General features: G+C 42.4%; 1 pseudogene; it reads left to right on the top strand.

Annotated features, from left to right (window-relative positions):
* The first annotated feature begins 8,694 nt into the window (after positions 1 to 8,694).
* Positions 8,695 to 10,060, top strand: LOC106593581 (olfactory receptor 10G4-like; annotated as a pseudogene).
* Positions 10,061 to 13,515: the final 3,455 nt, after the last annotated feature.

The following is a 13,515-nucleotide window of genomic DNA, read 5'->3' as shown; positions in this document are numbered from 1 at the left end:
CTAACCACACACTGACATTCAAAGCTCTCTGGGTGAGGTTCTGTCTTCAAGTCTCCAGTGGGGGATGAAGTTCCTTCCATCTATGTAATGTCTTAAAGGTTATGGACAGATACAGTCAAGTTACAAGATGAGAGGAGATCTTGACACTCCGTCCTGGATATGACAGAGTTTGCAACAACCCATGGGTTCAACAGGCAGAGTTCAATAACTACAGGCAGATGTGAGATGCAGGATGGTACTCTTCATATACCACTCTGTAGGCTACTGACCAATTGAAAGTTTCCAGGATAGGAATAGGTCAGTAGCCTACAGACTAATATGAGAAGAGCGCAATTGCTGAAATTATGTAAATAATCTAAACAAAGTGTTTTGATGTTCAGATGAAGTGGTCAGATGAAGCAGATGCTAAACTACATGACTGTTTTGCTAGCACAGACTGGAATATGTTCCGGGATTCTTCCGACAGCTTTGAGGAGTACACCACATCAGTCACTGGCTTCATCAATATGTGCATCAATGACGTCGTCCCCAAAGTGACTGTACGTACATACCCCAACCAGAAGCCATGGATTATAGGCAACATTTGCACTAATCTAAAAGGTAGAGCTGCTGCTTTCAAGGAGCGGGACTCTAACCCGGAAGCTTATAAGATATACCACTATGCCCTCCGATGAACCATCTAACAGGCAAAGCGTGAATACAGGACTAAGATTGAATCGTACTACACCGGCTCTGACACTCGTCGGATATTGCAAGGCTTGCAAACTATTACAGACAAAAAAGGGAAGCACAGCCGAGAGCTTCCCAGTGACATGAGCCTACCAGACGAGCTAAATAAGTTCTATGCTCTCTTCGAGGCAGGTAACACTGAAACATGCATGAGAGCATCAGCTGTTCCGGACGACTATGTGATCACACTCTCCGCAGCCTATCTGAGTAAGACCTTTAACCTGTTATGGCTAGGGGGCAGTATTTTCACAGCCGGATAAAAACGTACCCGATTTAATCTGATTATTACTCCTGCCCAGAAACTAGAATATGCATATAATTATTAGCTTTGGATAGAAAACACTCCAAAGTTTCTAAAACTGTTTGAATGGTGTCTGTGAGTATAACAGAACTCATTTGGCAGGCCAAAACCTGAGAAGATTCCATGCAGGAAGTGCCCTGTCTGACAATTTCTTGCCCTTCTTGATTATCTCTATCCATTACAGAGGATCTCTGCTGTTACGTGACACTTCCTACGGCTCCCATGGGCTCTCAGAAGGCGGCAAAAAGCTGAATCGTGGCTTTGCAGGCTCTGGCTGAAACAAAGTAGCGCGTTTGGGTAGTGGCTGGTTACAGTATTGTGAGACTCAGGCTCGTGCCCGCGTCGACAGAATGCTTTGTTTTCTTTCGTCTGTTTACCTAAACGCAGATTCCCGGTCGGAATATTATCGCTTTTTTACAAGAAAAATGGCATAAAAATTGATTTTAAACAGCGGTTGACATGCTTCGAAGTACAGAAATGGAATATTTAGAAATCTTTTGTCACGAATTGCGCCATGCTCGTGACCCTTATTTACACTTCGGATAGTGTCTTGAACGCATCGAACAAAACGCCGCTATTTGGATATAACTATGGATTATTTTGGACCAAACCAACATTTGTTATTGAAGTAGCAGTCCTGGGAGTGCATTCTGACGAAGACAACAAAGGTAATCAAACTTTTGTAATAGTAAATCGGAGTTTGGTCAGGGCTAAACTTGGTCGGTGTCTAAATGGCTAGCCGTGATGGCTGGGTTATCTACTGAGAATATTGCAAAATGTGCTTTCACCGAAAAGCTATTTTAAAATCGGACATATCGAGTGCATAGAGGAGTTCTGTATCTATAATTCTTAAAATAATTGTTATGTTTTTGTGAACGTTTATCGTGAGTAATTTAGTAAATTCACCGGATGTTTGCGGGGGTATGCTAGTTCTGAACGTCACATGCTAATGTAAAAAAGCTGGTTTTTGATATAAATATGAACTTGATTGAACAAAACATGCATGCATTGTATAACATAATGTCCTAGGGTTGTCATCTGATGAAGATCATCAAAGGTTAGTGCTGCATTTAGCTGTGGTTTTGTTTTTTGTGACATTATATGCTAGCTTGAAAAATGGGTGTCTGATTATTTCTGGCTGGGTACTCTGCTGACATAATCTAATGTTTTGCTTTCGCTGTAAAGCCTTTTTGAAATCGGACAGTGTGGTTAGATTAACGAGAGTATTGTCTTTAAAATGCTGTAAAATAGTCATATGTTTAAAAATAACTTTACTGGGTAATCACACTTTGCGATAAAAGGGGATGCGATACTCAGAAAAATAGGCTACCGTTACGGGTCAGCGCCATCTTGGAACAATCGCATATCAAATCTACTCTTGTATACTATTGTCAATAATCCCTTACCTTTGATTATCTTCATCAGAAAGCACTTCCAGGAATCCCAGGTCCACAACAAATGTATTTTCGTTCGAAAAAGTTAATCCTTTACGTCCCAATAGCTTGTTCTTGTCAGCGTGTTCTGAAGGCTGCTCCAAAACTTCCGTCGGCTGCGGGACTCCTCTTTCAATAAAATGCATTTTTTTTAAATTTAGGTTCGTTCAAACATGTCAAACGTTGTATAACATAAATCTTTCGGGCCTTTTTCAACCAGAGCTCCAATAAGATTCAAGGGGGACGATTGCATTGTCTTTCAAAACGTTTCGAAAGGGGAGGGTAGCCAGGGGCGCCGGCGTCATAATGGTGATGGCCCTCCTCATGTGACCACTTTCCACAGCGTCTCATTCAGTCAGTTTTCACAGTAGGAGACTCAAACCACTTTGTAAAGACTGGGGACATCTAGTGGAAGCAATAGGAAGTGCTCAATGAACCATTGCTCACGGTGTGATTTATAGGCAAAGTGATGAAATTGAGTACGCAATTCAGAATTCCACATCCTGTTACGATCGGTCTCGGGGTTTTGACTGCCATATGAGTTCTGTTATACTCACAGACACCATTCAAACAGTTTTAGAAACTTTAGGGTGTTTTCTATCCACAAGTATTAATTATATGCATATCCTAGCTTCTGAGTTTGAGTAGGAGGCCGTTTAAAATGGGCACCAATTTTTTTCAAAAATCGCTGTAGCGCCCCCTATCCGAGGCGACCGTCAAGAGGTTAACTACAGCTCAGTGTTCAACACCGTAGTGACCTCCAAGCTCATCAATAAGCTAAGGACCCTGGGATAAAACACCTCCCTCTGCAACTGGATCCTGGACTTCCTGACGGGCTGGCCCCAGGTGGTAAAGATAGGTAACAACACATCCAACACGCTGATCCTCAACACGGGGGCTCCTCAGGGGTGGTGCTCAGCCCCCTCCTGTACTCCCTGTTCAGTCATGACTGCACGGCCAGGCACGACCCCAACACCATCATTAAGTTTGCAGATGACACAACAGTGGTATGCCTGATCACCGACAACGATAAGACAGCCTATAGGGAGGAGGTCAGAGACCTGACCGTGGGGTGCAAGGACAACAACCTCTCCCTCAACTTGATTAAGACAAAGGAGATGATTGTGGACTACAGACAAATGAGGACCGAACATGCACCTATTCTCATCGACGTGGCTGTAGTGGAGCAGGTTGAGAGCTTCAAGTTCCTTGGCGTCCACATCACCAACAAACTAACATGGTCCAAGCACACCAAGACAGTCGTGAAGAGGGCACGACAAAACCTATTCCCCCTCAGGAGACTGAAAATATTTGGCATGGGTCCTCAGATCCTCAAAAGGTTTTACAGCTGCACCATCAAGAGCATCCTGACCTGGTTGCATCACCGCCTGGTATGGCAACTGCTCGGCATTCGACTGCAAGGTACTACAGAGGGTAGTGCGTACAGCACAGTACATCACCAGGGCCAATCTTCCGCCATCCAGGACCTCTATACCAGGCAGTGTGAGAGGAAGGCCCTAAAAATTGTCAAAGACCCCAGCCGCCCTAGTCATAGACTTCTCTCTGCTACCGCACGATAAGCAGTACCGGAGCGCCAAGTCTAGGTCCAAGAGGCTTCGAAACAGCTTCTACCCCCAAGCCATGCGACTCCTGAACAGCTAATCAAATGGCTACCCAGACTGTTTGTATTGCCCGCCCCCTACCCCTCTTCTACTCTGCTGCTACTCTGTCATTATCTATGCATAGTCACTTTAATAACTCTACCGACATTACTCTACCTCTACCTACTCTACCTCAATTACCTCGACACTGGTGCCCTCGCACATTGATTCTGTACCAGTAACCCCTGTGTATAGCCCTGCTATTGTTATTTACTGTTGCTCTTTAATTATTTGTTTTTCTTATCTCTTACGTTTTTATTTTCTTAAGCTGCATTATTGGTTAAAGGCTTGTAAGTGAGCATTTCACTGTAAGGGCTACACCTGTTGTATTCGGCGCATGTGACAAATAGAATTTGCTAACTTTCAGGTGTAACAGTTTCATGTAGAATAAACCATCTTTCACATAATACTGTAGAAGCAGTGTTCTGCTAATATAACAATGTACAAATATTGTACCTTCATGTATGGTGCCCCGTATAAGACAGGAGTTCCCTGACATGTTTGAAGAATAAACAGCCTCCTCCCTCTATTGATGTACCATTGGATTCAATAATAACAAAGACGATAAAAAGTAATAGATGTGTCTTGTATCAATTTAATACTGAGGGATACGTCTCTCCCAGTTCAGGCATCAGAGGACTCCATTTCAAAAGCATCTCTTCAGTCCTCCATCTGCTGACATTTGGAACACCCCAAATAAATAATCATTACATTTAAAACTATATAAATATATATACAAAAATAAGACTCATAAATATAAAATAGTAAGAAAAACAAATAGAAACAAATTGTAGTATATAAATACAAATAATAAAGCGAATCTAATTATTACACCATTACTAACAAAAAACAAATAAAACTAAATTGCACAAATCTTATATCACACAAATAGATTACACACTTATAAAGAAGATAACCTGATTATTACACTTCAAACAAGAAACAGACAAACTAAATTGCACACCTAATTGCATTTAGTACTGTACAAACTTAGAGGTGCACTATTTGATAGATTCCCCCACTCCCCCTACCTCCCCCTACCTCGGGCTTCCTGTGGGCAGACCTGAGGTCAGTATGGAGACCTGAGGCCACTCCCCATCTCATACTTCTGAGTGGGGGACCTTCCCAGGCAGTAGCCTGCTTAGCTCACAAACTAGAATCGGGACGCCCACTCCGACAAGTTTAATTGACCCACAGTCCCACACGTTGACATGATATCATTGACATGACGTGCAAATGAGCGATAGAAAACCGATTGCACAAATGTCACCATTCGGAATATTATTTTCATATATATATTGTGGGGGTACCCCATGCCGCCCCCGGCAAGATGCCGCCCTGGGCGACTGCCCATGTCGCCTATGCTTAAATCCGCCACTGGACACGTGCCAGCATGACAGTGACTGGTTGGCATCACTCACTCGGGCCAGGAGTAGTCCATTGGCACAGTAGAAGGGGGCACCTCCTTACAACATACACTATACACACAGACACAGCACTGATTACATTATCAATGGTGGTTAGGTGAATTCCAGGACAGTATTTTGACTATTGACCAGATCCAATGTGACCAACGTGATTCCAGTGTCCTCCATTACTCTGAAGTGGGACAGTTGTCTGACCACTGCCTCAGCCTTCTGGCACAGCACCTGATATGTTGTCATTGACCTGGATGTCCTTCTGTTTCACTCTTTCTTGCTTTTTTCTCCCTTATGTTGTCATTGACCTGGATGTCCTTCTGTTTCACCTCCCTTTGTTGTCATTCTGCTTCCATTATGTTCTCATTGACCTGGATGTCCTTCTGTTTCACTTCCATTATGTTCTCATTGACCTGGATGTCCTTCTGTTTCACTTCCCATATGTTCTCATTGAGACCTGGACTGAGATGACCAAATCAAATGTATTTATTTAGCCCTTCTTACATCAGCTGATATCTCAAAGTGCTGTACAGAAACCCGGCCTAAAACCCCAAACAGCAAGCAATGCAGATGTAGAAGCACAGTGGCTAGGATAAACTCCCTAGAAAGGCCAAACCTAGGAAGAAACCTAGAGAGGAACCAGGCTATGAGGGGTGGCCAGTCCTCTTCTGGCTGTGCTGGGTGGAGATTATAACAGAACATGGGCAAGATGTTCAAATGTTCATAAATTACCAGCATGGTCAAATAATTGTCATCACAGTGAACAGGTCAGGGTTCCATAGCCGCAGGCAGAACAGTTGAAACTGGAGCAGCAGCACGGCCAGGTGGACTGGGGACAACAAGGAGTCATCATGCCAGGTAGTTCTGAGGCATGGTCCTACGGCTAAGGTCCTCCTAGAGAGAAAGAAAGAATTAGAGATGCTCTATATTTAAATTCACACAGGACACGGATAGGAGAAATACTCCAGATATAACAGACTGACACTAGCCCCCCCGACACAAACTACTGCAGCATAAATACTGGAGGCTGAGACAGGAGGGGTCAGGAGACACTGTGGCCCCATCCGATAATACCCCCCGGACAGGGCCAAACAGGCAGGATATAACCCCACCCACTTTGCCAAAGCACAGCCCCCACACCACTAGAGGGATATCGTCAACCACCAACTTACCATCCTGAGACAAGGCCGAGTATAGTCCACAAAGATTACCAGTGGCTTTTCACAATAGTGAATAAAAGGGGGAGAAGGAACAGCCTTGTCTAGTCTTACATTTCCAGTAGTTAATTTTCAAGTGCTTTGCAGTAGACAGCATGCAAGGTAGGAACAAAAGTGCAGATTCAGCAAATTGACATTTTACAGTAACTTACAATTAGCTTGCCTACACCCATAGCTTTGGCCTGTTGCTTACACATGACTTACTCTCTTTCTCGCTCTCTCCTAATGAGTGTACAGTAACAAGATGTGTGATGGCAGAACAGTATTCCCACCAGGTGTAGTGTCCCTGTCACTCTCCTCAGATTCAGGCTCAACAATCAGGTGGTCATCAGAGACCTAATTAGAGTGTTGGTAGACCTGGGATGGCCGAGTCATCACCTCACCTGTTTATAGGTAGCCATGCAGGTGACGATGGAACTGTTGTTGGTTACATCATGATACAGATGATTTGGGGGCCTATGTCTTTAGGCCACGATGTTAGGCCCAAATGTATGTTTTCACTTTTATCACTACCTTGAGATACATTATAATCTGATAGTTGTAGTTTAGTCTTGCAGGTGGGGCCGTCGAAGTTGTACCTTTTTGTGTGAATTGCCTGGGTATATCTAGAGATAGTGTATACATTACATATCATCTACTGTATCTTTGTCCACATGAAGCCACTTGGATGGATCAGTGGGACTATCAATTCAATGAGAAAGTGGTAATACTGCTCCCTGATGATGTTTATTAACCTTAATAAGAGAGGTGGGGATTCAGGGAAACCATTAGTCTAATGATTAGACCTCTGGACCTGGGGACTGTAGGTGATGAGCCTCAGAGAAAGCGTAGTATAGTGTATTGTCTAATGATTAAAAATGTGGTGTGTAGGTGTTTACTCCTCAGAGAAAATATAGCTCCATAGCATAGTGTAGCATAGCATAGCATACCGTCTAATTATTAAACCTGTGGTCTGTAGGTGTTTACTCCTCGGAGAAAATATAGCTCCATAGCATAGTGTAGCGTAGCATAGCATAGCATACCGTCTAATTATTAAACATGTGGTCTGTAGGTGTTTACTCCTCAGAGAAAACATAGCTCCATAGCATAGTGTAGCGTAGCATAGCATAGCATAATTCACTGATGGGTTATAGACAGTCATTCCCCGGTCAGAGAGGAGAGATAAAAGCCAGCAGTGTTGCACTCTGTGGTCTTATTGGCTGATGACTTTTGGATCTGTGTAACAGTCGTCGTATGTAGTGGACCAAGGTGCAGCGGATCGAGTGCTCATAGTGACTTTTATTGAACAAAACAAGAAACCGATCGAACGAACAGGATTGCAGGCTACACACAGCTATGCAAACAACAACTTCCCACAAAGGGACAGGTGAAACAGGGCTACCTAAGTATGACTCTCAATCAGCAACAACGATGTACAGCTGTTCCTGATTGAGAGCCATACCAGGCCAACACAAAGAAATACACAACATAGAAAATCATAGAAATACAAAACAAGAACATTACCCAAAAACCCCAGAACACATAAATCAAACACCCCTCTTACATAAATACACATCCCATTAAACCCCGAACCACCTAAAACAAATACCCCCTGCAACGTCCTGAACAAACTACAATAACCATTAACACCTTATACTGGCCAGGACGTGACAATCTGAGCTTTGACTATGAAGTGGGATGGTTTAGTTAGTTTTCTTATGTCAAACTATATAGGTTTCCAAATAATGATATCCAAGACCAAATCTTAGACCATGATTCAAAACCAATTGGTTGTCTCCTCCCAGTGGGTCCTGACCTATTATTTGGGAAACACCTCCCCCTCCCTTTCACCACGTGGGTTGATCACCTAATGTATAAGTGCTGACAGAGTCACAGTATACAGCATAGTGGTTTTACAGTTCTGTCTACTCAGCAAGCTTCAATGGAGGGCTTTGATTGTGCGACTTGTGTCACCACTTGTTAGTGTCTATAGAGTTGTTGTCTTTATATATCATCTTTATGTCTGTCTAGGCTGATGCTTGTGTAGGATGTCTTCAGTGAATTTCACGGGGAAGAATGTGGAGGAGTTTATCATCACAGGCTTCGACCACCTCTCTCACCAGAAGCTCCTGGGCTTCCTCATCTTCATCACATATTTCCTTGTGCTTCTGGGAAGCGGCACCAACATCTGCATCATCGTGACGGACAGACGGCTGCACACGCCCATGTACCTCCTTATCTGTAACCTGGCCGTGGTGGACATCATGTTCACCACCAGCACCAGCACCACCATGATCTCTGTCCTGCTGGCCAAGGTCAAAACCATCTCCTACTACTCCTGCATATCAAGCATGTACATCTACCACCTGGGTGACATCGAAGAGTGTCTGGCCCTGTCCCTGATGGCTTTGGACCGAACCATCGCTATCAGCACTCCTCTTAGGTACCACATCATCCTAACTAACCCGCGGCTCTTCCTGTTGATCACAGCTACCTGGCTGATAGGGTTAGGGGTCATGGGGTAGTAGCAGCTCAGGCAGACAGCCTTCCATACTGCCAGCCCATCATTAGATATGTGTTCTGTGACTATCCTGCTATGGTCCGAACTGCCTGTGTCAACCCTGAACCCTATTGGATGCTTCCCACCATCCTGGGTCTGTGGTTGGTTGGTGCACAGCTCACATTCATTCTGCTGTCATACGTGAATCTGATCTACACAGTACTGAGACTGCCTAACAACGAGAGCAGAGTGCAGGTGTTTAATACCTGTATTTGTCACATCATTGTCGTGTCCTGTTACTACGCTCCCAAGTTAGCCTCTGTGTTGTTGACGAGGATAGGGGTGAGGCTGAATCTGATGGAGCGTAATGCTTTACTGATTATGGCCACGCTTTTACCTTCTCTGATCAACCCTACAGTCTACTGTCTGAAGACCAAGGAGATTAGGAAGAGATTGGTTCAGATACTGTCTAGAAAAAGAACTGCAGTGATGAAATGAGGTCTTGAAAAGTATTATTTTTGTGACTTGGCCCAGGATTCAGTCAGAAACTGCACTAATGTGCGTTTAAAGGTTTTAAAATAATTTCCACTTCAGCTCACATCAGCAGAGTTTACATTGCCTTTAAGAGTTGCGTTGTCTACAAGCAAGATCAGACTGGATTTCTGTTGAATAACCACAGTCCAAGGTTTAAATAGTTCCGGCTTCTTCAGTTAGCACTTTACATTACTACATCTGTATATTGTCCTGTATCTATTGTATCTAAAGGGTTTTATTACATTGAATATTCTACTTCATTATTTTGTTGTTGCAATGTCGAGAGTTATACCTGCAAGTTAAAATTTGATTGTACTGTGTACACAACATGTGTCCTGCTCAAAAGAAAAATAAACTTGATTTGATTGTATAACCCCAATAAATCTTTTTTTTTATTGAACCTTTATTTAACTAGACATGTCTGTTATTAAGAACAAATTCTTATTTACAATGACGGCCTACCCCGGCCAAACCCGGACAACGCTGGGCCAATTGTTTTGGGCCCTATGGCCGATGCACACCGCAACGACCCGATGCACACCGCAATCACCCGATGCACACCGCAACCACCCGATGCACACCGCAACCACCCGATACAGAGCAGAACAAACACCCAATTGTCTAAACACTGATTAAGATTGGACAAGGATGAAATTTGGACAAGGATGAAGCCCTCTCGGAATACATTTTACTTTTATTTTTTCACGGCAAAGATTGATCTGGATCTTGTTCTTTCTTATTCCTGCTAGGCCAGGATCATAGCCCCAAGCACACCATGAAGAGACTGTCAATAGTACTAGTGTAGCCATGGTATTCAGCGATAGTTTAGTCATCAGAACTACTGTATGTAAGGTCTATCAAGACTTTTATTTCGGGGCTTTATTCTGAAAGTACCCTTCCCATACTCACCTGCGCGTGAGAAGAGATTCACGTGAGAGATGTGTAAATGACAGAGAAGTGAAGTGATGGAGCTGACCTGTTGTTGTGCACCTAAAGTTTGTGCTGCTGCTAGATGGAAAGGATTCATCTATAGAAAGGAGCTTGATTGTAACCTGACTCTTTATCAATGAATCCACAGGCCCTCTGAATAAAGTGATATAATAATGAAGTCAAGGAAATTATAGCTATAATATGCTACACAGCTTCGGGAGGTCACAATCCCCACCAGCATAGCAGTTAATGTTTATTTCCATTGTGTCATCATCATCACCCATATTTACAATTATTAATGAATGGTTGCATTCATTCAATTAGGACCTGGTTATTGAGGCCTACGGGGATGCAGTGGAGAAGCTGGAAGACAAGAGGAGACTGGGTCTCTGTCCTAAATGGCACCCTATTCCCTTTATAGTGCACTACTTTAGGCCTAGACCCAAAGGTAGTGCACTATATTGGGAATAGGGTGCCATTTGGGATGCATCCTGGGAAGTCAGTCTGAGCCACTCAGGACCAAAGAGTTGGGTCTCATTTAAAGGAACCTTTTACAAAATTCATTTAAAGTTACAGACACAAGAGAAATATAAAATATGGGTAATGTTTATATGAGAGAAGACCACTACGTCACTGTGCATTGTTGTTAATGAAATAGCTATATTTATTTTATTTGAAGCTTAGTGACAATAAAAACAAGCCATTGTAAGTGTCATAGCATCATCAGTGTCACTGCAATCTGTAAGCCATTACAGTACTGATAATACCTGACTGTTGTGTGTGTGAACATGGTTACCATGTTTACCGAACATATACAGGACATGGTTGCCATGTCCTCATAATATAAGATATTAATGTTCCAGACATGTTTCATGGGAGCTTACTTATTTCAACAATTTAAAGTCGAACGTACAGCATTTTAACTACTTTGCCGATTGGAATCCAATAGACAATCATAATATCAGTAAAAAATATAGAAAAGTCCCAGTTTAAACTACAAAACGAACATTCATATGAGGTTTTAACAGTAGGTTATATTTGACTCAAAATTCCATGACATAGAGTAATTTGGCTAATAGGCTAGCTTATCTATTTATGTAGCTATTTATTTAGCAAGCTAAATACACAAGGGCTAATGTTAGCTAGGGAGGATGTCCTGTCCTTGGATCAGTGGATGAGTGACTTTTTCCCCCATATCGTATTTCGGTGGCTACAGCTACAAATGCAGGTGTCATTTGCTTAACTAGCAAGAAATTTGAATCAATTTGCTAGCTAGCTATTCTAGTCATGTTATCAACAGTTAGCATATCTCTAGTTGTCAATCAAATGAATTTGGCATTGATCAAATGAGCAGGCAGGCAAGTTCACATTCAGTTGTCAAAATGTGGGTTGGGACACGCATGCATTGGCAGGCAAGCTGCAGAGGGTGAGCAGGCTACTACTCCCCATCGTTTATCATTCATCAGTGGTATGTTGACGGGCCAACTAGAAGCAGAAAAAGTGTTTATCTACTGTTTTCTCGTTAGAGTTGAGCTCACCTCACTCTGGCTAACATTAGCTAGTTGTTGATGTACATAGACAACTGAGGGAGAGAGAGCCTACCTCTTCGTGGTTGTTTGATATTGGACTGTAAAGTTCTCAAATGTAAAATGAGAAACTGCATTTAATTATCTCAGAAAAGTCTGTTGTAACTGCTGCCAAATAATGACGTTAACATATATTGCTGGCCTGGGTCTCAAACCCAGGCCACCAGCACCAATGATCACTCTAACCACTGTCCCAATAAGGCATATCTCTAGGGCATGTGGTTATTAGGCCAGTATATTTAGGTCCTGTCCAGAATAATCCCTAACCCCTCCTCACTAGGCACTCTGAAACAACTTGATAGGTGGAAGCAATAGGGTGAATGCACATTGAATAAATCCCAGCTCTGTTAAAAGTACACTCAAGAAAATATTTTATTGATCATAGAGATTCAGGAGTATCATTAAAACAGGTTCATATGCCCCACCAACATTTGCTGAAATAGTCATTTAAAAGACACATCTGAGCTATCTTTGTTGCAGGTACATGGTAACAGTTGAAACAGCCGATACATAAAGCTTAATAAAGAGCAGTGATACTATCAAGAGCAGTGTGGGGGTTTCTTATTCTTTCTGAAATAAGTAAATAATGAGAGAATAGTCTGAATAATTGATACCTTAAATGGACGTGGTGGCGTAGCAGGAAGATCGGAGTAACGTAAACCAAGAGATTGTGAGTTCATAATCGCACATGAGAATATGTTGAATAACAACGACTGATTAATTGAACACGCACAATGTAATCATGTGTGTCAAATATGTAAGTTGAAAACACTATCTTAAAAGCACTGTGTGGGTATCCCTAACTTTGTCAACAGAAAAAGACCAGTGAATGGATCAGTGGTTCAACAATCAGGGCCTTAATTGGCTCAGCAACAGTAACACGACATGATGTGTAATGTCATTTTTTTATAAAAGTATTTTGAAACATTCTCATTATACTTTTCTAGATACTTTTCTAGAATATTCATATCATGTTCTGGGTAAGTTCTATTTGACATTAACCTGTTGGGGCTAGGGGGCAGTATTTGCACGGCCGGATAAAAAACATACCCGATTTAAACTGGTTACTACTCTTGCCCAGAAACGAGAATATGCATATAATTAGAAGATTTGGATAGAAAACACTCTAAAGTTTGTAAAACTGTTTGAATGGTGTCTGTGAGTATAACAGAACTCATATGGCAGGCCAAAACCTGAGAATATTCCATACAGGAAGTGCCCTGTCTG

Source organism: Salmo salar, unplaced genomic scaffold, assembly GCF_905237065.1.
Source record: "Salmo salar unplaced genomic scaffold, Ssal_v3.1, whole genome shotgun sequence".
Lineage (NCBI taxonomy): Eukaryota > Metazoa > Chordata > Actinopteri > Salmoniformes > Salmonidae > Salmo > Salmo salar.
The sequence above is the reverse complement of the archived record's forward strand: the minus strand, read 5'-3'. Positions and strand labels throughout refer to the sequence as shown.